The sequence below is a fragment of the Arachis hypogaea genome, chromosome 15 (genome assembly GCF_003086295.3).
Source record: "Arachis hypogaea cultivar Tifrunner chromosome 15, arahy.Tifrunner.gnm2.J5K5, whole genome shotgun sequence".
Lineage (NCBI taxonomy): Eukaryota > Viridiplantae > Streptophyta > Magnoliopsida > Fabales > Fabaceae > Arachis > Arachis hypogaea.
The window spans coordinates 70,615,736-70,638,782 of NC_092050.1; the positions used below are offsets into that span (position 1 = coordinate 70,615,736).

General features: G+C 39.5%; 1 non-coding gene across 1 annotated transcript; it reads left to right on the top strand.

Annotated features, from left to right (window-relative positions):
* The first annotated feature begins 445 nt into the window (after positions 1-445).
* LOC112753700 (small nucleolar RNA R71) lies at positions 446-553 on the top strand. Its single transcript, XR_003178072.1, has one exon. It is a non-coding gene; the product is annotated as a small nucleolar RNA R71 (small nucleolar RNA).
* Positions 554-23,047: the final 22,494 nt, after the last annotated feature.

The following is a 23,047-nucleotide window of genomic DNA, read 5'->3' on the forward strand; positions in this document are numbered from 1 at the left end:
CCATGAGAGATTTGGGTGATTTCTCCATGATGGATTATATGTGTTTCCATAAGGTTCACCCATATAATTTACCTCTGCTATTGCAGGGTTCTCAGGATCATAAGCTTCTTCTTCAGAAGATGCCTCTTGAGTACTGTTGGATGCAGCTTGCATTCCATTCAGGCTCTGAGAATCATATTGACTTGCTGAGTCAATATTTTATTCTGAGCCAATATGGCATTCAGAGTATCAATTTCAAGAACTCCTTCTTCATAGGCATCCCATTATTTACAGGATTCCTCTCAGAAGTGTACATGAACTGGTTATTAGCAACCATGTCAATGAGTTCTTGAGCTTCTGCAGGCGTTTTCTTTAGGTGAATGGATCCACCTGCAGAAGTATCCAATGACATCTTAGCTAATTCAGACAGACCATCATAGAATATATCCAGGATGGTCCATTCTAAAAGCATGTCAAAAGGACATTTTTTGGTTAGTTCTTTGTATCTCTCCCAAGCTTCATAGAGGGATTCACCTTCTTTTTGTCTGAAGGTCTGAACATCCACTCTAAGCTTACTCAGCTTTTGAGGAGGAAAGAACTTGACTAAGAAAGCCTTGACCAGCTTATCCCAAGAGTTCAGGCTATCCTTAGGTTGGGAGTCCAACCATATTCTAGCTCTGTCTCTTACAGCAAAAGGGAAAAGCATGAGCCTGTAGACTTCAGGATCTACTCTATTAGTCTTAACAGTATCATAGATCTGCAAGAATTCAGTTAAGAACTGAAAAGGATCTTCAGATGGAAGTCCATGAAACTTGCAGTTCTGCTGCATCAGAGAAAATAATTGAGGTTTCAGCTTAAAATTGTTTGCTCCAATGCAGGAATGGAGATGCTTCTTCCATGTAAATTGGAATTAGGTGCAGTAAAGTCACCAAGCATCCTCCTTGCATTATTATTATTTTCGGCTGCCATCTCCTCTTCCTGTTCGAAAATTTCTGACAGGTGCTTGCTGGATAGTTTGCAATTTAGCTTCTCTTAGTTTCTCTTCAGAGTCCTTTCATGTTCTGGATCTGCTTCAACAAGGATGTTCTTGTCCTTGCTCCTGCTCATATGACAAAGAAGAGGGCATAGAAAAATAATAATAATAGGGATCCTTTTTACCCAAGTATAGAGGTTCCCTTTAGGTGAGTGGAAGAAAAGGAGAAGAAAAGAGAGAGAGGGAATTTTCGAAAATTGTTTTTGAAAAATGGTTAGTGATTTTTTTTTCGAAAATTAAAATAAAAAATTAAAATAATTAGTTAATTAAAAAGAATTTTTGAAAAAGAGGGAAGATATTTTGAAAATTAGCTAGAGAGAGTTAGTTAGGTGGTTTTGAAAAAGATAGGAAACAAACAAAAAGTTAGTTAGTTAGTTGAAACAAATTTTGAAAATCAATTTTAAAAAGATAAGAAGATAAGAAGTTAGAAAAGATATTTTGAAATCAAATTTTTAAAAGGTAAGAGAAGAAGATATTTTTGAAAAGATATGAAGAAATTAGTTTTTGAAAAAGATTTGATTTTGAAAATCACAATTAATGACTTGATTCACAAGAAATCACAAGATATGATTCTAGAACTTAAAGTTTGAATCTTTCTTAACAAGTAAGTAAAAACTCAAAATTTTTGAATCAAAACATTAATTGTTATTGTTATTTTCGAAAATTTGATATAAAAATAAGAAAAAGATTTTTGAAAAATATTTTTGGAATTTTCGAAAATAACTAAGAAATTTGAAAAAGATTTGATTTTTGAAAAAGATTTTGAAAAAGATAAGATTTTCAAATTGAAATTTGATTTGACTCATAAGAAACAACTTGATTTTAAAAATTTTTGAAAAAGTCAATCCAAATTTTCGAATTTGATGAGAGAAAAAGGGAAAGATATTTTTTTGATTTTTGAATTTTTATGATGAGAGAGAAAAATTAAAACATCATTTTCATGTTTTTCTCTTTTATTTTTGAATCAAAACAAGGAATGCATGCAAGAACACTATGAAGATCATGATGAACATCAAGAACATATTTTTGAAAAATTTTTAATGCAAAGAAAACATACAAGACACCAAACTTAGAATTCTTTAATGCTTAAACACTAAGAATTCAAGAATGCATATGAAAAACAAGAAAAGACACAAAAATACAAATGCAAAGATCAAACAAGAAGACTTACCAAGAACAACTTGAAGATCATGAAGAACACTATGAATGCATGATTATTTTCGAAAAAATGCAAGATGCACATGCAATTGACACCAAACTTATAACATGACTCAAGACTCAAACAAGAAACATGAAAAATATTTTTGATTTTTATGATTTTATGAATTTTTTGTATTTTCATTTAATTTTTTTTCGAAAATCATTTTGAAAAAAAAAAAGAAAAATAAGGATTCCAAAATTTTTAATATGAATTCCAGGAATCTTATGCTCTTTAGTCTAAAGCTCCAATCAAAGGGTCAGGCATGGCTTAATAGCCAGCCAAGCTTTAGTATGTAAATCAGGAACAGTAGCAGGTGGATTAGCAACAACTAGCTTGCTCTTGATAACAAATTGGAAGCCTCAGTCCAAATGAATTTAGACATGGCTTTACATGCTTCATGAAACACTAGAATTCATTCTTAAAAATTCTGAAGAAAAATATATTTTTGAAAACACATTTTTTTTTCAAAACAGATAAGAAATTTTTGAAAGATTTTTGAAGAATTTTTGAAAATAAAACAAAAAGAAAATTACCTAATCTGAGCAACAAGATGAACCGTCAGTTGTCCAAACTCGAACAATCCCCGGCAACGGCGCCAAAAACTTGGTGGACGAAATTGTGATTACACTTTGATTATGTAAAATTCATTGCTCTTTCTTTCCCTGGCAATGGCGCCCAAAAACATGATGCCAATACCATGGTTCACAACTTCGCACAACTAACCAGCAAGTGCACTGGGTCGTCCAAGTAATACCTTACGTGAGTAAGGGTCGAATCCCACGGAGATTGTTGGTATGAAGCAAACTATAGTCACCTTGTAAATCTTAGTCAGGCAGATATAAAATAGTAATGGGGTTTTGAAATAATACTAAAATAAGGATAGAAATACTTATGTAATTCATTGGTTAGAATTTCAGATAAGCGTGTAGAGATGCTTTCGTTCCTCTGAATCTCTGCTTTCCTGCTATCTTCATCCAATCAATCTTACTCCTTTCTATGGCTAGCTTTATGTAAGGATGTCACCGGTGCCAATGGCTACTTTCGATCTCTCTCGGAAAATGATCCAAATGCTCTGTCACAGCACGGCTAATCGTCTGGAGGCATCACCTTTGTCATTGGTTGCATCCTATTCCTCCTTGTGAAAATGGTCCGATGCGCTGTCACTGCATGGCTAATCATCTGGAGGTTCTCGATCATACTGGAATAGGATTTACTACCCTTTTGCGTCTGTCACTACGCCCAGCACTCGCGAGTTTGAAGCTCGTCACAGTCATTCAATCCCAGAATCCTACTCGGAATACCACGGACAAGGTTTAGACTTTCCGGATTCTCATGAATGCCGCCATCAATCTAGCTTATACCACGAAGATCCCAATATCTCAGACTCGGTCCCCTGTATTAGTAATCTAAGAGATACTCATTCAGTTATTGTAGAACGAAGTGGTTGTCAGGCATGCGTTCATAGGGAATGATGATGATTGTCACGTTCATCACATTCAGGTTGAAGTGCGAATAAATATCTTAGAAGCGGAATAAGCTGAATTGAATAGAAAACAGTAGTACTTTGCATTAATCCTTGAGGAACAGCAGATCTCCACACCTTAATCTATGGAGTGCAGAAACTCTACCGTTAAAATACATAAGTGATAATGGAGTTCATTGGTCTCGGCCCCAGAGGGGAACCGGAGTAACCAAGACTTCGAATACAATGATAAAAAGTTCTATTTATAATAAACTAGTCACTAGGGTTTACAGAAGTAAGTAATTGATGCATAAATCCACTTCCGGGGCCCACTTGGTGTGTGCTTGGGCTGAGCTTGAAGTCTACACGTGGAGAGGTCATTCTTGGAGTTGAACGCCAGCTTTTGTGCCAGTTTGGGCGTTGAACTCCACTTTGCAACTTGTTTCTGGCGCTGGACGCCAGAATTGGGCAGAGAGCTGGCGTTGAACGCCAGTTTGCATCATCTAAACTTGGGAAAAGTATAGACTATTATATATTTTGGAAAGCCCTGGATGTCTACTTTCCAATGCAATTAGAAGCGCGCCATTTTAAGTTTGTAGCTCCAAAAAATCCATTTTGAGTGCAGGGAGGTCAGAATCCAACAGCATCAGCAGTCCTTCTTCAACCTCTGAATCTGATTTTTGCTCAAGTCCCTCAATTTCAGCCAGAAAATACCTGAAATTACAGAAAAACACACAAACTCATAGTAAAGTCCAGAAATGTGAATTTAACATAAAAACTAATGAAAAATCCCTAAAAGTAACTAGATTCTACTAAAAACATACTAAAAACAATGCCAAAAAGCGTATAAATTATCTGCTCATCAGTGATCTAGTCCTTCTTTACAATTCTAGATTGAGATTGTTGCCCGGTAAACTAAGGTCAAAATGGGAAGGCCCATATCAAGTAGTGAAGGCGAAACCCTGATGGTGTTTTTGCGGAAAACGAATTCCAAACACACAAAACTCACCGGCAAGTGCACCGGGTCGTATCAAGTAATAATAACTCACGTGAGTGAGGTCGATCCACAGGGATTGAAGGATTGAGCAATTTCAGTTTAGTGGTTGATTTAGTCAAGCGAATCAAGATTTGGTTGAGTGATTTGTGATTAACAGAATTTAAATTGCATGGAAAGTAAAAGGAATGGGTAAATTGCATGAAATTAAAGAGAACAGAAAATAAAGTGCTGAATCTTAAAGAACAAGAATTAAATGGCAGAAACTTAGAACCAAGAAATGTAAATTGCAGAATCTTAAAGTGCAAGAAATGTAAATGGCTTGAATTGTAAAGGGAATTGGGAATTGGATTTGCAGAAATTAAACAAGGAAAAGAAAAATTCAACAAACAGGAATGTAAAAGATGGATTCAATTAAACCGGATCTTAAATGAAAATGAGAATAAGCTTGGTGTGACAACGAAACAAGGAAATTGAAATTGAAAGCTATAGATCTCAGGACTCAAGAGACTAGATAGCCAAGTCTAGATCTCACTGCCTTCCTAGATCCAGCAAGAACAATTGCAAAGGAAATAAAGAAATGTAAATTGCAGAAGAGTATAAGCGAAGCAGTTAACAGAAATGGAAATTCAATTATGCAGAAAATTAAACGAGATCTCAAGGTGAGATTGAAACAGAAGTTCTTCAATTCTCTACCAAGATCCGAAACAAGAAAAGTAAAAAGTGCTCAAACAAGAACAAGGAAGAAGAGAGATCAATTCTCCTCCCTAATTCTCTTGAATTCTAAAAACAACAATGTAAAAATGTCAAGGTGCTCTCCACTGTAAGTGTTCTGAAAATTTCTCAGGAAAAGCCCTCTTTAAAACTTAAATCCTAAGCTATTTATACACTTTCTTCAAATGGTCTTCAAGCCTTGAATTGGGCCTTTGCTCTTGATGGAATTGGGTTGATAAGAGTCTCTGTTGATTGCTCTTGGAGTTGGAGAGAAACCCATTGTGAACCGGGTCAAGAATCATAAAAGTTTGAGTAAAAGTTTGAGGCAAACTTTTACTCAAACTTTTTATACCAGATGGTTCACTTGCTGCTACCAATGTTTGGGCTAAAGTTTGAGGTCAAACTTTTGCTCAAACGTTGGTCCCCTTGTGTATATGTGTGGCGCCAACGTTTGCCAAAAAGCTTGAGGCAAACTTGGCGCAAGCTTTTCTCCTCCAGGGTGTGCAAGTGTGGCGCCAACGTTTGCCAAAAAGTTTGAGGCAAACGTTGGCGCAAACTTTTCTCCTCCAGGTGTAGGTTTTGTGATGCCAACGTTTGCCAAAAAGTTTGAGGCAAACGTTGGCTCAAGCTTTTTTCCAAAAGTTTGAGCTAAAGTTTGAGGCAAACTTTGGCTCAAGCTTTTTTCCTCTGGGGTGTTTTCAATTCTTCCAAAAGTTTGAGCTAAAGTTTGAGGCAAACTTTGGCTCAAGCTTTTTGTTCTCTCTTGCTCTAGCCATTCTTCTTTCTTCAACCTTCTTCAAAACTCTTTTCACCTATCATCAATCAATCAAAACAATCAAAGCTATGCCCCAAATCATGAGATTGTGTTTCTTTCATAATATATGACAATTATAGCATAAAATCTCATGAAAGTGCATGAATTCATCCATGGTTGATTGAATCAAAGGAAACATGGAAATCTACCCAATTGGCTTGCTTATGGCTTAAGAAAGTGCATAAAATCAATTGAAAAAAAAGAAAAAGGCTAGTGAAACTAGGCTAAGATGACTTGACATCACAACACCAAACTTAAAGCTTGCTTGTCCCCAAGAAGAAAAGAATTATTGAGAAGAAAGAATGAAATGGAAGAGGATGTTCATGCTAGCAGAGTATTATTGGTAGTTCATGGGGTTTTATGTGGATAAGTAAACACTCACTTCTTATTGACTTTTAGGCCTAGAAAGTCTCCTTCAAGCATCAAGCAACACACTGCTATGACCTCTCATTATTCCTTTGTCCTTGACTATTGTTTTTCTCTATAAGCTTTAGTTCAGTGTCATGTGTAACAAGTTCTTTTCTTTTTTATACTTGACACATTATTCACTATAGACACTTGGCTCACATTCCTTCTTAAAACATTGATGCCCAGCACCTCTTTGGGTTACTAAATGCCTTGTAGTTAGGTTGCTCTTGATAGTGGACTTTCAGCTGATGATCCCGGGTTAGTTAACCCAAGTCACCGAGTGTTGATGCACTCCAAAGAACTTAATAATCCAAGCAGATCCTAGTACAAAGACATCACAGGCATATATTCTAAGGTTCAAGCTATTGGTGTCTAGCTTTACTTCTTTTTTTCTTTTATTCTATTCCAATTTTTGGCCTTTTCTTTTCTCTGTTTTTTTTCTTTTTAACCAAGGACTTTTATTTGATTGAGATTCATAGACGTAGGCCACTTTCTACTTAGAAGGAGACATCCTAGTTCTCTTATTCACTAAAAGTGAGCTATCATACAATCACACATACATACCACCACTTACTTTTATTGTACTTCTATCTAACAGAGAACTATCTCACTTCACATTCAAACATTTCTTTTATTGAATTAAAGATGCAGGGGACAAAGCATGCTTTTTGTTAAGTGAAAGTAAACACTCAAGCACACACTTAGACTAGCTTACTTATTTTAAGAGTGATTCTACTTGTACTAGATGAACACTTTAGCAAGACACAAGTCAAAGCATTTTTCAACAGCAAGAGTTAAGTGTAGATACAACCTATTGATTTGCAGTTTCTTTGTCCTTCCTTCTGCTGTGCCCTTTTGAGTTATGATGCATAGTGTCTTCAAATGGTGGTGAATTCCCTGCACAATTCTCAAAAGTTGCTTGCTTCTCAAGCCCTTAGGTGACTGGTTAGTATGCATGAATTGAGTGTGGATTTTGGATTTAATTTGGTGTGGGAACACCAAACTTAATTCCTTGCCACTTCTCTTGATACAACAGGTTAACTCTATGCAAAATCTTGTGTCCTTGCTAAAGGTTATGGAGTTAAGACTAGAGAGCAGTTAAGTGGTTGAATAATCTGTTTGATTGCTTGGAGCTAGCATTATGCAGGAAGTTAGAATGTGCTTTTAGATGAGGTTTTGGTGGAACACCAAACTTAGAATCCTTCATTCTCCCTTAAGTTGTTTTGGTGTGAACACCAAACTTAGCTCCTTGCAATGCATATCAATTATTCAACATTTTTATTGAAAAAGCTATGAAAAGAAAACTACCTCAGGTTGGGTTGCCTCCCAACAAGCGCTTTTTAATGTCACTAGCTTGACATCCTTCAATTCTTTTTAAGAAGGTTGTAGGCTCTGAACCTCTTTTTCCTTATCCCATTGTCCTCCCAAGTACAGCTTTGCTTGTGACCATTTGCTGTGAATTGACTCTTTGTTGCTTCATCTATCACTTCAATACTCCCATAAGGAAAAACCTTTGTCACCAAGTATGGGCCAGTCCACTTAGACTTAAGTTTGCCAGGGAAGATCTTAAGCCTTGAGTTATACAGGAGCACTTGCTGTCCTGGCTTGAACTCCTTCTTTGTGATCTTCTTATCATGCCACCTCTTAGCTCTTTCCTTGTATATCTTAGCACTCTCATAGGCTTCTAGCCTGAATTCATCCAACCCTGAATTCATCCAACTCATTTAGTTGTAACAACCTTTTCTCTCCTACAGCTTGGGAATCAAGGTTGAGGAGTTTAGTGGCCCAAAAAGCTCTGTGTTCAAGCTCTACAGGGAGGTGGCAGGATTTGCCATATAATAGCTGAAAGGGTGACTTGCCAATAGGAGTTTTGAAAGCTGTCCTGTATGCCCATAATGCATTTCTAGCTTCCTAGCCCAATCTTTTCTTGTGCTTCCCACTGTTTTCTCTAGGATCTTCTTTAATTCCCTATTTGCTAGTTCAGCCTGGCCATTAGTCTGAGGGTGGTAAGGTGTGGCTACTTTATGGATTACTCCATATTTGTGGAGGAGTTTCTCCATCTGTTTGTTGCAAAAGTGACCACCACCATCACTAACAAGACCCTTGGGCACTCCATATCTTGTGAAAATGTGCTTTTTAAGGAATTGGAGGACAATCTGTGCATCACAGGTGGTTGTGGCTATGGCTTCCACCCATTTTGAGACGTACTCCACTGCTACTAAGATATATCTGAAAGAATAGGAAGGGGGAAAGGGTCCCATGAAATCAATTCCCCATAGATCAAATAATTCCAATTCCAAGATGAAGTTTTGAGGCATCTCATTCCTTCTTGTCAGTCCTCCTGCTCTCTGGCATTCATTACATTGGTGAACATATTCTCTGGTGTCCTTGAAGATAGTTGGCCAATAGAAGCCACTCTGCGGTATCTTTGCAGCTGTTCTTTCTGGGCCAAAGTGTCCCCATAAGCTGAACCATGGCAATGCCACAAGATATCCCTCATTTCACTCTCAGGAACACACCTTCTAATTACTCCATCAGAACATCTCTTGAATAGGAAGGGTTCATCCCATAAAAATTTCCTTCCCTCATTGATTAACTTCTTCACTTGTTGCTTAGAGAACTCTTGAGGTATCTTCCTTCCCACTTTGTAGTTTGCTATGTCAGCAAACCAAGGTGCTTGCTGGATCTGCAAAAGGTGCTCATCTGGGAAGCTTTCATTCACGGGCTGGGAGGCTTTTTGAATTGTTTCTTATGGTAGCCTTGACAAATGATCAGCAACCCGGTTCTCAGTGCCCTTCCTGTCCCTTACCTCAATATCAAACTCTTGTAGGAGTAATATCCATCTGATAAGTCTTGGTTTAGCATCCTGCTTTGACATCAAATACTTAAGGGCAGCATGGTCAGTATAAACCACAATTTTGGATCCTATCAAGTATGATCTAAACTTATCAAATTCATAGACTACAGCTAACAATTCCTTTTCTGTTGTGGTGTAATTTTTTTGGGCCTCATTCAACACTTTACTTGCATAATATATGACATGATGCAGGTTTCTCTTCTTTTGTCCAAGTACAGCACCAATTGCAAGGTCACTTGCATCACACATGAGTTCAAAAGGCAGTTCCCAATCTGGGGGTGTGATGATTGGTGCTGTTGTGAGTCTGTTTTTTAAAGTTTCAAAGGCATGCCGGCAGTTTTCATCAAACACAAAAGGATTATCTAGCATTAATAGATTACTCAAAGGCTTGGCTATTTTTGAAAAATCTTGATAAACCTTCTATAAAATCCTGCATGCCCCAAGAAACTTCTAACAGATTTCACATTAGCTGGTGGAGGGAGTTTTTCTATGATCTCAACCTTTGCCTTGTCAACCTCTATCCCTTTTCTTGAAACCTTATGACCAAGAACAATTCCCTCGGGTACCATGAAATGGCACTTCTCCCAATTAAAACCAAATTAGTTTCTTGGCACCGTTTCAAGAGAAGAGTTAGATGGTTCAGGCAAGTGTTGAAATTATCACCAAAAACAGAAAAGTCGTCCATGAAGACCTCTAAAAATTTTTCAACCATATCAGAGAAAATGGAAAGCATACACCTCTGAAACGTGGCTGGGGCGTTGCATAACCCAAATGGCATCCTCCTGTATGCAAAAACTCCAAATGGACATGTGAAGGCGGTCTTCTCTTGGTCCTTGGGATCTACCACGATTTGATTGTACCCAGAATACCGTCCAAAAAAAATAATAGGCATGGCCGGCCAATCTTTCCAGCATCTGATCAATAAATGGGAGAGGGAAATGATCTTTCCTTGTGGCATCATTCAATCTTCTATAGTCTATGCACATTCTCCACCCAGTCACTGTTCTAGTGGGGATCAACTCATTCTTCTCATTAGTGATGACCGTCATTCCTCCTTTCTTTGGTACAACTTGAACCGGGCTTACCCATGAGCTGTCAGATATTGGGAAGATTATCCCTGCATTCCACAACTTCATTACTTCCTTCTGGACAACTTCTTCATTGTGGGATTTAGCCTTCTTTGAGGTTGAACCACTGGTTTGGAATTGTCTTCCAAGAGGATCTTATGCATACACACTGCAGGGCTGATGCCTTTCAGGTCATGAATGGTCCATCCCAAAGCATCTTTGTGAGCTTTGAGTACATCAAGAAGTTCTCCTTCTCCTTTTTTTTCAGGGATGAATTAATGATCACTGGGAAGCTTTCCGATGTGCCAAGGAATGCATATTTGAGATGGGTGGGTAATGGCTTCAGTTCTTGTTTTCGTACTTCTTCCTTCTTGTCTTGTTTTCATCTTGCTCAATAGAAGTCTCAGCTACTTGTTCCTCTGTTGTCCCTTGATTTCCTTCTTGCTCTTGAGGACTTTCTTCCAGCATTTCTTCCACCAAACTCTCTATCATATCCACTCTCATGTAATCCTCTTGCTCAGGAATGTGTTGCATTGACTTGAAAACGTTTATGACCATTTGTTCATTGTGGACCCTGAAGATCATTTCTCCTTTTTCTACATCAATGATGGCTCTTGTTGTGGCTAGAAATGGCCTTCCCAAAATGATTGAATTGTTTCCTTCCTCTTCAGTATCCAAAATCACAAAATCTGCTGGGAAAATAAACTCCCCAACCTTCACCAACAGATTCTCCACAATTCCATTGGGTGTTTTGATTGATCTGTCACCATGACCAACGACATCCTGGTGGGTTTAAGCTCTTCTATGGCAAGCTTTCTCATCATTGAGAGAGGCATTAAGTTGATGCTGGCACCAAAGTCACAGAGAGCTTTGTTGAGAACTATTCTGCCAATGGTGCATGAGACTACAAAGCTTCCTGGATCCTTGAGTTTTGGTGGAATGCCCCTTTGAATCACAGCACTGCATTCTTCGGTGAGTAACACGGTTTCCTTCTCAAGCCAACTTCTTTTCTTGTTGATAAGCTCCTTCAAAAACTTGGCATACAGAGGCATTTGCTCAAGTGCTTCAGCCAAGGGAATATTGATCTCCAGCTTTTTGAAAGTCTCAAGGAATTTATGAAAATGTTGGTCCTTAGTCTCTTTGCTGAACCTCTGGGGATATGGCAGTGGAGGTGTGATGCTCTTTCCTACTTGTTGCTGTCCCTGAATCACTTCTTTTGAATTGTGTCGTTGGTTGTTCTTCTCTTTGAGTTTCTCAGTGCTCTTGCTTGGTATCACAACTTGATCCTTGGCTTCATCTGCCTTTATTTGCTTTTCATCTTCTATTGGTCTTTTGCTGCTCTCTACTTACTTCTTTGTAGTGTCATTGTTACTCATCAATGTTCTCCCACTCCTTAATTGTATCGCCTTGCATTCTTCCTTAGGATTTGGGATTGTGTCACTCGGAAGTGAGCTTCAAGGTCTCTCAACAGAAATCTGCTTAGAGATTTGCCCAATCTGCCTCTCTAGGCTCTTCATGGAGGCTTCATGGTTCTTGGTTGTCATTTCCTGGTACATTTTGTCTATCAAAGTTTCCAAGTTAGTGAGTCTTTGAGATTCAGGTGATGCTTGTGGTGGGTTGTGAGATGTGGATGGTGGATGGTGGGCATTTTGGTTGGTGGGTTGGTTATTGGATTGGTAATGGTTGGGGTTGGGGTAGTTGTTTTGAGGTTTTCTGTAAGGTTTTGGTTAGTTTGATGCTGGTTGTGATTTTGGTTGTTCCTTGAAGTGTTTTGGTTTGAGTTCCTCTGCCATGGTTGTTGGTTTTGGTTGTGATTGTCTCCCCATCTGAGGTTTGGGTGGTTCTTCCAAGACGGGTTGTATGTGTCACCATACACTTCATTCTGTCCAGTGTTTTGGTTATGCATGTACTGCACTTGCTCCTGTTGTTGCTCTTCTTGGCTTTCTTCATTCTGCACACACACAGTTGATGGGTGGCTTGTGTTCACAGCTGCTACTTGAAGGCTGTCAATCCTTTTGGCCATTTGTTCAAACTGTTGTTGAATTTGTTGCTGCATCATTTTGTTTTGAGCTAAGATTGAATCTACTCCTTCTAGCTCCATTACTCCTCTCCTTTGTGATGGTTGGTGGTTTCTTTGATGAGCAAAGAAATATTGATTGTTGGCCACCATGTCCACAAGATTCTGGGCTTCCTCAGCAGTTTTCATCAATCGTAGTGAACCTCCAGCAGAATGATCTAATGCCTCTTGAGATTTCAATGTCAGGCCTTCATAGAAATTTTGCAGCACGTCCCATTCATTGAACATCTCTGGAGGACACTTTCTGATTAAGGCTTTGTACCTCTCCCATGCTTCATACAAGGATTCGGCATCTAATTGTGTGAATGTCTGCACCTCGGTTTTCAGCTGATGACTCTTTGGGGTGGAGAGAATTTGGCTAGAAATTTAGTCACCAAGTCATCCCAACTAGTGATACTTCCTTGGGGAAAAGTTTCAAGCCATTGTGCGGCCTTGTCCCTTAATGAGAACGGGAACAGCAGAAGCTTGTAAGTTTCAGGATTCACGCCATTGGATTTGACAGTGTCACAAATCCTTAAGAAGGTAGATAGATGTTGATTTGGATCCTCCAATGGTCCTCCCCCAAACGAGCAGTTGTTTTGGACCAATGTGATGAGTTGTGGCTTCAGTTCAAAGTTATTTGCATTGACATTAGGGGTGAGAATGCTGCTTCCACAATGTCTAGCATTTGCAAAGGTATAGGAGGCCAGTACTCTCCTCTGTTGTGGGTTATTGTTAACCCCTCCTCCTGGATTAGATGGATCTCCTTCAATCTCGTGATATTCTTCCTCAGATTCTTCCTCTCCAACAATATTTTTCCCTCTTCAGCTCTTCTTAACCTTCTAAGAGTTCTCTGGTCAGTTTCAGATAAAACAGGAATGGATTTCCTGTACCTGACATACAAACAAAACAAAAGAAACACCACCAGTAACACTTCAATCTATTGCTAGAATGAAGTTTAGTTTAAGCAAAATTTCAAATAGTTAGTGTGTCAGTCAAAAATTAGAGAAACAGAAAAGAAAAAGTGCTTGATCTAGATCTCCACTTCACTTAATCATTGTCAATCTATTTCAATCCCAGCAACGGCGCCAAAAACTTGATGGTGTTTTTGCGGAAAACGAATTCCAAACACACAAAACTCACCGGCAAGTGCACCGGGTCGTATCAAGTAATAATAACTCACGTGAGTGAGGTCGATCCCACAGGGATTGAAGGATTGAGCAATTTCAGTTTAATGGTTGATTTAGTCAAGCGAATCAAGATTTGGTTGAGTGATTTGTGATTAACAGAATTTAAATTGCATGGAAAGTAAGGGAATGGGTAAATTGCATGAAATTAAAGAGAACAGAAAATAAAGTGCTGAATCTTAAAGAACAAGAAATTAAATGGCAGAAACTTAGAATGCAAGAAATGTAAATTGCAGAATCTTAAAGTGCAAGAAATGTAAATGGCTTGAATTGTAAAGGGAATTGGGAATTGGATTTGCAGAAATTAAACAAGGAAAAGAAAAATTCAACAAACAGGAATGTAAAAGATGGATTCAATTAAACCGGATCTTAAATGAAAATGAGAATAAGCTTGGTGTGACAACGAAATAAGGAAATTGAAATTGAAAGATATAGATCTCAGGACTCAAGAGACTAGATAGCCAAGTCTAAATCTCACTGCCTTCCTAGATCCAGCAAGAATAATTGCAAAGGAAATAAAGAAATGTAAATTGCAGAAGAGTAGAAGCCGAAGCAGTTAACAGAAATGGAAATTCAATTATGCAGAAAATTAAACGAGATCTCAAGGTGAGATTGAAACAGAAGTTCTTCAATTCTCCACCCAAGATCCGAAACAAGAAAAGTAAAAAGTGCTCAAACAAGAACAAGGAAGAAGACAGATCAATTCTCCTCCCTAATTCTCTTGAATTCTAAAAACAACAATGCAAAAATGTCAAGGTGCTCTCCACTGTAAGTGTTCTGAAAATTTCTCAGGAAAAGCCCTCTTTAAAACTTGAATCCTAAGCTATTTATACACTTTCTTCAAATGGTCTTCAAGCCTTGAATTGGGCCTTTGCTCTTGATGGAATTGGGTTGATAAGAGTCTCTGTTGATTGCTCTTGGAGTTGGAGAGAAACCCATTGTGAACCGGGTCAAGAATCATAAAAGTTTGAGTAAAAATTTGAGGCAAACTTTTACTCAAACTTTTTATACCAGATGGCTTCACTTGCTGCTACCAACATTTGGGCTAAAGTTTGAGGTCAAACTTTTGCTCAAACGTTGGTCCCCTTGTGTATATGTGTGGCGCCAACGTTTGCCAAAAAGCTTGAGGCAAACGTTGGCGCAAGCTTTTCACCTCCAGGGTGTGCAAGTGTGGCGCCAACATTTGCCAAAAAGTTTGAGGCAAACGTTGGCGCAAACTTTTCTCCTCCAGGGTGTAGGTTTTGTGATGCCAACGTTTGCCAAAAAGTTTGAGGCAAACGTTGGCTCAAGCTTTTTTACCAAAAGTTTGAGCTAAAGTTTGAGGCAAACTTTGGCTCAAGCTTTTTTTCCTCTGGGGTGTTTTCAATTCTTCCAAAAGTTTGAGCTAAAGTTTGAGGCAAACTTTGGCTCAAGCTTTTTGTTCTCTCTTGCTCCTAGCCATTCCTTCTTTCTTCAACCTTCTTCAAAACTCTTTTCACCTATCATCAATCAATCAAAACAATCAAAGCTATGCCCCAAATCATGAGATTGTGTTTCTTTCATAATATATGACAATTATAGCATAAAATCTCATGAATTCATCCATGGTTGATTGAATCAAAGGAAACATGGAAATCTACCCAATTGGCTTGCTTATGGCTTAAGAAAGTGCATAAAATCAATTGAAAACAAAAGAAAAAGGCTAGTGAAACTAGGCTAAGATGACTTGTCATCAAACCCTATGGGGTTTACCATTTGTGCCATCCCTCAAAGTTGGATATCTTCAAGGTCAATGGGCACCGTCTCAAGTTGTATCATGGTGAGCAAATGAAGAGCAACAAAGAGGTTGAGGTATTCCTTTTGGAAGACGCACCTCTGAGCAAAGGGCAATGAACAAGTGAAAGTCCAACTTAAGGACATTAAACAAAAGTGCTAGGTGGGAGACACCCCACCATGGTGAGATCTATCCTTTCCCTCCTTTGTATACCGTCTTTTCTTTTGAATTCTTCATTGTTTTGTAATTGCTTAGCTACACTTTTGCTTGATTAGCATTGCTTGTGCCTACCTTGGATAACTTGTTCATAAAGACTTGCATTGATTTTTCCATGAATGACTTGATTGTGTGGTAGAAGCACACTTCTCTTTAAATTTTGCATTGATTTTAGGTGTTTTTGACTTCTTTGGCTTGTTTGGCCAGTGAATACATGATAATTAGGCATTTCTTCTATTCATTCAAAAAAAAAAGAAGGGGGGGGCACGCATGCGCGCACTGTGCGCGTATGCGTCCCTAGGCTTTCGCAACTCCTGGGCCATTTACCAGAGAGTTGCGCAAATTCTGGGCCAGCTTTGGGCCCTGGGCATGACCAACATTACGCGTGCGTGCACGACACGCGTACGCGTCCATGTCAATTCACGCAAAAACATGCGTGCGTGCACGAGCCGCATACGCGTCACTACTGCGTTTTGCGACCCTGGGCCATCGTCCAGAGAGTTGTGCCCTGGTTGGGCCAATTTCATGCTACTGGCCCAGCTCAACTCACCCGTAGGTGCACCTGGCGCGCACGCGTACCTCGACCATAATGCCAATTGACGCGTCAGCGCACCATGCACGTCTGCGTCGCTCAACAAATTTTACTTTCTGGTACTTTTTCCCGAGAGTTGGGCCAGAGTTGTGCCCAACCTGTGCTGACAGCACAACACATATGCACGTGCATGCGCACCTGGCGGTCGCGCGCACACTCACATTTTCTACTTCATGCACATGCACATTGTGCGTATCCGCGTCGTTACTAATTTTGCCCATGCGCGTGCACGCATGCATGGCGCGCGCACGTTGGTTTCGCGAACCAATTGAATGAACGTGTACCTTTCTCCCTCCATTTTCTTTCCTTCTTCTTACCACCACCCCTATTCTTCACCTCTACCCTCCTCTACCATCCCTACCTCTTCTTCTATGCCACCTCTAGCAGCAACCACCACCTCCGGGGGACCCACGCCTCTTTTCCCTCTCCTCTTCTTCACTAACCTTTCTCTCACCCCCATACCCTATCTCCTTCTCCCCCTTCAAGGTACCCCTCCTTTCTAATTTTTTTTTAGTTTTTAGTTCCCCTTTCTCTTTTTCCATTTCCCTAACTAAATGCTCTTACTTTTTTTTAAGTAGTTGCATTCATGTTCTCCTTGTTTATTGCATTTTATTTCTTTATTTCTTTTCATTTTCTCATGGGTGTTCTAAGTGAAGCTTACTCTTGCATTGATGAGTTTGTTTGATTTACTTGCTTTCTTTTGTATTTAGTGGTGTGATATGATGATTGTTGATGCTTTATGGGATGCTACATTGTCCCTCTTCTCTAAGTTTTTGTCATAAAGGGATGAACACCACGTGTTTGATGAAAGCACCGCATGACTTCTTAGAATCATTTTGACTAAGTGTTCTCTATTTTGGTGTTCCTTCTCATTCACTTGTTTGTTCATGTATACATTGAACTTACTACATTTCTTGTTGCATTTCTACAAGCTTATCCCATATTTTACTTACTTCTTGTTGTTATTGTTATGAGTGTCCGCTTCTCATGCTTCGTGTTCGCATGCCTATACCGCTCATGTATCATATGCTAGTGACTAGCGATGATCTTCATTATTGTCTTAGTTACATGTTGCAGCTGTCATGTCTCTAAGCCACTTATTCTTTTGCGCTTTATCACTTGCATGATTACTCTTTCTTGGCGCCTCTTTAGGCTTAATTTCACCACCTTTCCTTCTTTTTTAGGATGGTGCTCAAAAGAGACAATGGAAAGGCACCCAAGAAAGCACCACCACGGTCTACTGGCAAAGCACACCAAGGCCCGCAAGCTAAGGCCCTCCTTACCAAGCCCAGGAGCGTTGCTAACATTGATATTTCGGAAAAAGACAATCCGGCATGGGACCCGAACAAGTTCCCCAACCGCTATTGCGAGCTTGTCTATCCCTTGATCAAGCCAAGGAACTATCATGCAAAGCCCCTTCTGACCCCTACGACTCATGTCATACCGCTCATTTTGCCCCGCATCGAATGGCGGCAATGGGAATTCCTATTGCGGAAGCCACGGAGGCAAACTTGTCATGGGTGTCTGAATTTTACACCAATTACCATTCCCCTTCCCTCACATCGGTATTGGTGCGCCGAAGGCAAGTTCCTGTCACGGAGGAGGCATTCAAAATGTGCTTAAGACCGGACCGTTAGCGGATGGGGTTGATGCCTATCAGGAGATTTTGTTGGCCCGGTGCGAATATGCGTTTGATTGGGAGGCTATCCTTAAGGTCATTGCCACACCCGAATCATTCTGGATTCGAGAAGGATGAGGCCCCGGCCCAAGGGCATTGACGCACGTTTTCTCACCAGAGAGGCTCAAGCATGGGCCCAAATTCTATCACTGCCGAGTTAGCCTTGTTGGTTTGGTGTGTCCTTACAGAGAGGCCGGAGCATATCTCGCGTCTCATCCGCCAATCTATGGGCCGTATTCACACTAAGGGGAATCTACCTTTTCCCGCTCTAGTGACCGACTTAGTCGCCGCAACCGGTGTTCCCCGAGAGACCATGGATAGAAGGGCCATGATCCCGATGGACGGAGATATTGTTCCAAACGGGAGGTACCTTTACCCTCCGGCGGACACCGAAGAGCCACACTTATCCGTCCCCATGCGCATCCCCTCTTCCTCATCCGCACCACCAAAGTCATCCATGCAACGCATAGAGGAACTCCACAAGAAGCTTGACCGTTATGAGTGGCGTAACTAACGCCGATACACTTTTGTCAAGAAGCTTCTAAGTTGCCTAGCACCGCCTATGGAAGAATCGGAAATTTCCACATCCATCGGTACCAATATTGTTGAAAGCGATAATGATAAAGAAGTGGATGGACACGCGGAAGCCGATCAACTACTCTGTCTCACTCAAGGCACGGAGGACCGTGCCAACTTCTAAGTGTGGGGAGGTCGGTCGGCCGACCGTTCTCCATAGGTAACACCCGAATAAATTTCTGGAACTTCTTTTCTTAACTAGAGTAGATTGCATACTAGGTCTTTCATTTTTGACATCTTTTGCATATTAGTATCTCTTAATAAATCCACTTGGTTAGAGCAATGACTTCTATTCTAGAAAACTAGAATTTTACGGCAAACCTACCAATTTTGAAATTTGAAAATCTTTTGATGCTTAACTTGTTTGAAGAATGTATTTTGGAACATGGGATTTGAGCCAAGACCGCAAGCAAGTGAGTTTTGAGCCTAATGGTGTGGTTACATCTTATAACCACTTATTTTTCCTTCTTGTGTGAAATTGTTCTCTTCCTATGATTGTGATCTTTGATTTGTTTAATTCTATATGTCCATTATTCCTTGTATTCATGCATGTATATGATTGAGGCCATCATTTCATTAGCTCACTTACCCAAATAGCCTTACCTTTTATCTCCCATTGTTAGCTACTTTGAGCCTATGATTAACCCACTTGTTCGTAATTTAGCACATTACAAGCCTTAAAGCGGAAAACAATAAATGTCCTTATTTGGATCTTTGATTGTCTTAAGCTAGTGTGTGTGTGTATCATTCAAGTGTGGGAAAACTTGGGACATTGGGTGAATAAAAAGGTAGCCTTGTATTTTTATTGAAATAATTGGGAATTGGGTACATGCTCATGTATTGATAAAATGTATAGACATTATGCATTGATGTTAAAAAAAATAGTATGGAAAAGAGAAAAAATATATACATATATATATATATATATATATATAGATATAGAAAAAGAAAGAAACAAAGAAAAAGAAAGAAATAAAAAGGGGACAAAATGTCCCAAAGCAAAGCTCAATAAGGATCAATGTATAAGTGTTGTAAAATGAAAAGAAAATGCATGAGTATGTTAAAAAGTGAAGAATGGGTAGTTAGGTTAGCTTTTGAATTGTATAGGATGTCATAGGTTAGGTGGGAAGTTTAAGCTTATCAAAGATTCAAATTTCAAGCTCACTTGACCAAATATGCACCCTTACCTTGACCCTAGCCCCATTACAACCTAAAGAAAAGACCCCATGATACTTGCATGCATGCATGGAATATATGTTGATTGTTAGAAGAAAAACAAATTTTGGAAAAGCATGAAGTAGGGAAGGATTGAGTGATCAACCCTATACACCGAGTGAATAGAGCGCAAATACTTCCGGTAAGGGGTTCGAAGCTCAATTCCTTGTTCCCGGCTCTCGCGAGCGTTCTTCATACAAGTTATGCATATTTCATTCTGATGACTAGAATTGGTAGAGTTCATACATTGCCATCATTTTGCTCTATGTGCACATACATATGTGTCTCCTAGAAAGATTGAATTACTCTTGGCCAAGTAGATAGTAGCATGCACCCTAGTTGTATTCACGTAGGTAGATCGCATCCCATGAGTCCTACACCCTTGTAGTCCTTTGATCTTTTTCTTTTCCATAGCATGAGGACATGCTATACTTTAAGTGTGGGGAGGTTGATAAACCCCGTTTTCAGGGTTTATCATGCATCAAATCTAAGGGTTTTATCAATGATCTTCCACACTTATTCATATAAAACTGCATGATTTTGTGTCTCTTTCCCATTTTACCTCATAGATGAGAACATGCTTCTTTTGCATCAAAATTGAGATATTGTAATCCTCCTCTATTACCATTAGATGCCTTGATCCGTTTGTTAAGTGATTTCAGAAGTTATAGGGCAAAATGGCCAAGGGGAATGGAGGAAGCATGCATGAATGGAAGGAGCAAGAAACAAATCAAAGAATTGAAGTTTGGACATGCGTGCGCACATGCACCGTGTGCATACGCGTGGATGCGCTCATCCAGAGCCAGCGCAGTGGAGCCGAGCGAGGAGCCAGCGCGCTTATATGGCTGGCCATATCCCTTATGGCGCTCGCGCGCACCGTACGCCTGCGCGCATATCGCAAAAGAGCCCAAGGACGCGTACGCGTGCAGTTCGCGTATGCGTCGATATGCGCAAATGATTTTTTAAATGAAACACGTGCCCAACAATTTCAAGGGGTTTCCAGGCCCTGTTTTGGAGCAGATTTTGGAGGGAAAAGCTTAAGAAGACCAAGGCTTAGGGGTGTTAGAGAGGGGAGTCATAATTCTAGATATTTTTAGGAAGTTAGTTATATTTTATTTTTAGAGAGAGAAACTCCAACTTCTCTCTAGGTTTTCATCCTCCATTGCAAGTTTCCTTTAAATTCTTGGTGAGATCTATTGCTAATTGACTTTTTGTTTTGCTACAACTGTAGATCTACTCTTTTTCTACTCTTAATTGATGTTCTTTTGATTCAATTTCTTAGATCTAGATTTGGTTCACTTTGTTACTTTAAATGTGGATTAATGAATTGAGGTTTCATTCAATTGTGTGATTGTTGATGATTGTTTGGAATAGATAGCTTTAATTCAATTCTCTTCTCTCAATTGCCTCATGTTTTCTATAATTGCCTACCAATTATTTGTGATAATGACAACCTTAGCTATGGAGTAGATTTCTCTCAATTGGCTTAGGGGTTGAGTTATTAGAGAAACTTGAATAGTGGATATCAATTGTAGATTATGAATTGAGAATTGCTAATTGGCTTGGAGTGCACTAAAGCTAGACTTTCCTAGGGTGAGACTAGGACTTGTGACTCAAGTTAGTTACTCTCACTTGACTTTCCTCCATTGTTAGGGGGTTAACTAAGTGAAGCAATAATCAACTCTTATCATAATTGAAGGAAACTATAATGATGGAACTTCCAATGCTTACCCTTGGCCAAGGCTTTTATTTCCATTAATTGTTGATTGCTTGCTAGTTTGAATTCTTGCACCAACTCTCAAAATCATAAAAGCTTTCCTAATCAATGATGCACATTCTAAAGCAATTTCTAGGGAGAACGACTCGGGATCAATACTCTCGGTCATAGATTTTAGAATTGTTTGATGCGGTATTCGTATGTTGGTTAGACTATACTCACGATCGGATTTATTACTAGTTTCTAATCGGCATAAGAATATTTACGTTCATCAAAATGGTGCCGTTGCCGGAGAATTTCTTATGTGTGCCATTCTATTGGTTAGTGTGAATATGTTGATATGTGAATACTTGTATTTCTCTCTTAATTGATTGTTTTCTTGTTTGACTGTTAGTTAGGATTAGTCTTTGTTTAGATGCCGATTGATGTCATGAGTTTCTTATCTCCTTTATTGTATGACGCGTTCACTACCAAATCCGAGCTTAGCACCCTTTGATTCGGAAATTGAAAGAACCTTGCTTCATATTAAGCAAGCTCGGAGGCTGTTGGTCTTTGAGGAAGGTGAAAAGGTTCTTACAAATTCACCAACCATATCATCGTCATCCAACGAAGGCACCAATTACTCTTCCGTTGATACTACTAATAGTTTTTCTTTTGATCTAGGTTTTGACAACATGGCCGCTCCAAGAAGAGTTACTCTCAAGGAAGCGGGTGCACCGGATTTTGTTCTCCAACCTCTACATGTGCTTCATCCCAACTTGAATACAAATTTTGAACTCAAGACTGCTCTCATCAATCTCTTACCAAAATTCCATGGACTTCCCGCACAAGATCCAATTAGACACCTCAAGGACTTTCATGGTGTATGCTCGACTACTAAGCGGGAAGGATCCGATGAAGTGGCTATATGGTTGTTTGCCTTTCCCTTCTCTGTTGAGGGAAGAGCCAAGGAGTGGTTCTATACCTTGCCTAGTGATGTTGTGTCCGATTAGGATTTGCATAAGAGAGAATTCCTTGATAAGTTCATGCCCGTGGAAATGACGGACAAGCTAAGGAAGGAGATCTCATGTATTGTACAAGGCGAGATGGAAACTTTGTATGAATATTGGGAACGGTTTGCAAACTTCTTGATTCATGTCCAAACCATATGATTGACACTCAAGTCTTGCGTAGCTATGTATGCCAAGGCATGAGGGAGCAAGATAAGAATTTATTGGATGCTTCAAGCAACGATTCTTTGTCAAAGTATCGGACGGCGGAGGAGGCATGACAACTCATTACCGACTTGGCCGAGTCCACTCAACAAGCTAGACGAAGAGTCAACCATCCAAAGGCTGTAAATGAAGTTTCTTCTGGTGGTGAGACTGCTACCCTTACCAAGACTTTGTGTGAAATGACAAGCCTTCTAAAGCAACTCCAAGTGAATCAACAAGCACCTCCATCTCAACAACAACCTTCTCCTCAAAACCAACAATGTCAACAATTGGTCCCTCAAAGAGTGTGTGGCATTTGCTCATCCTACTCCCAC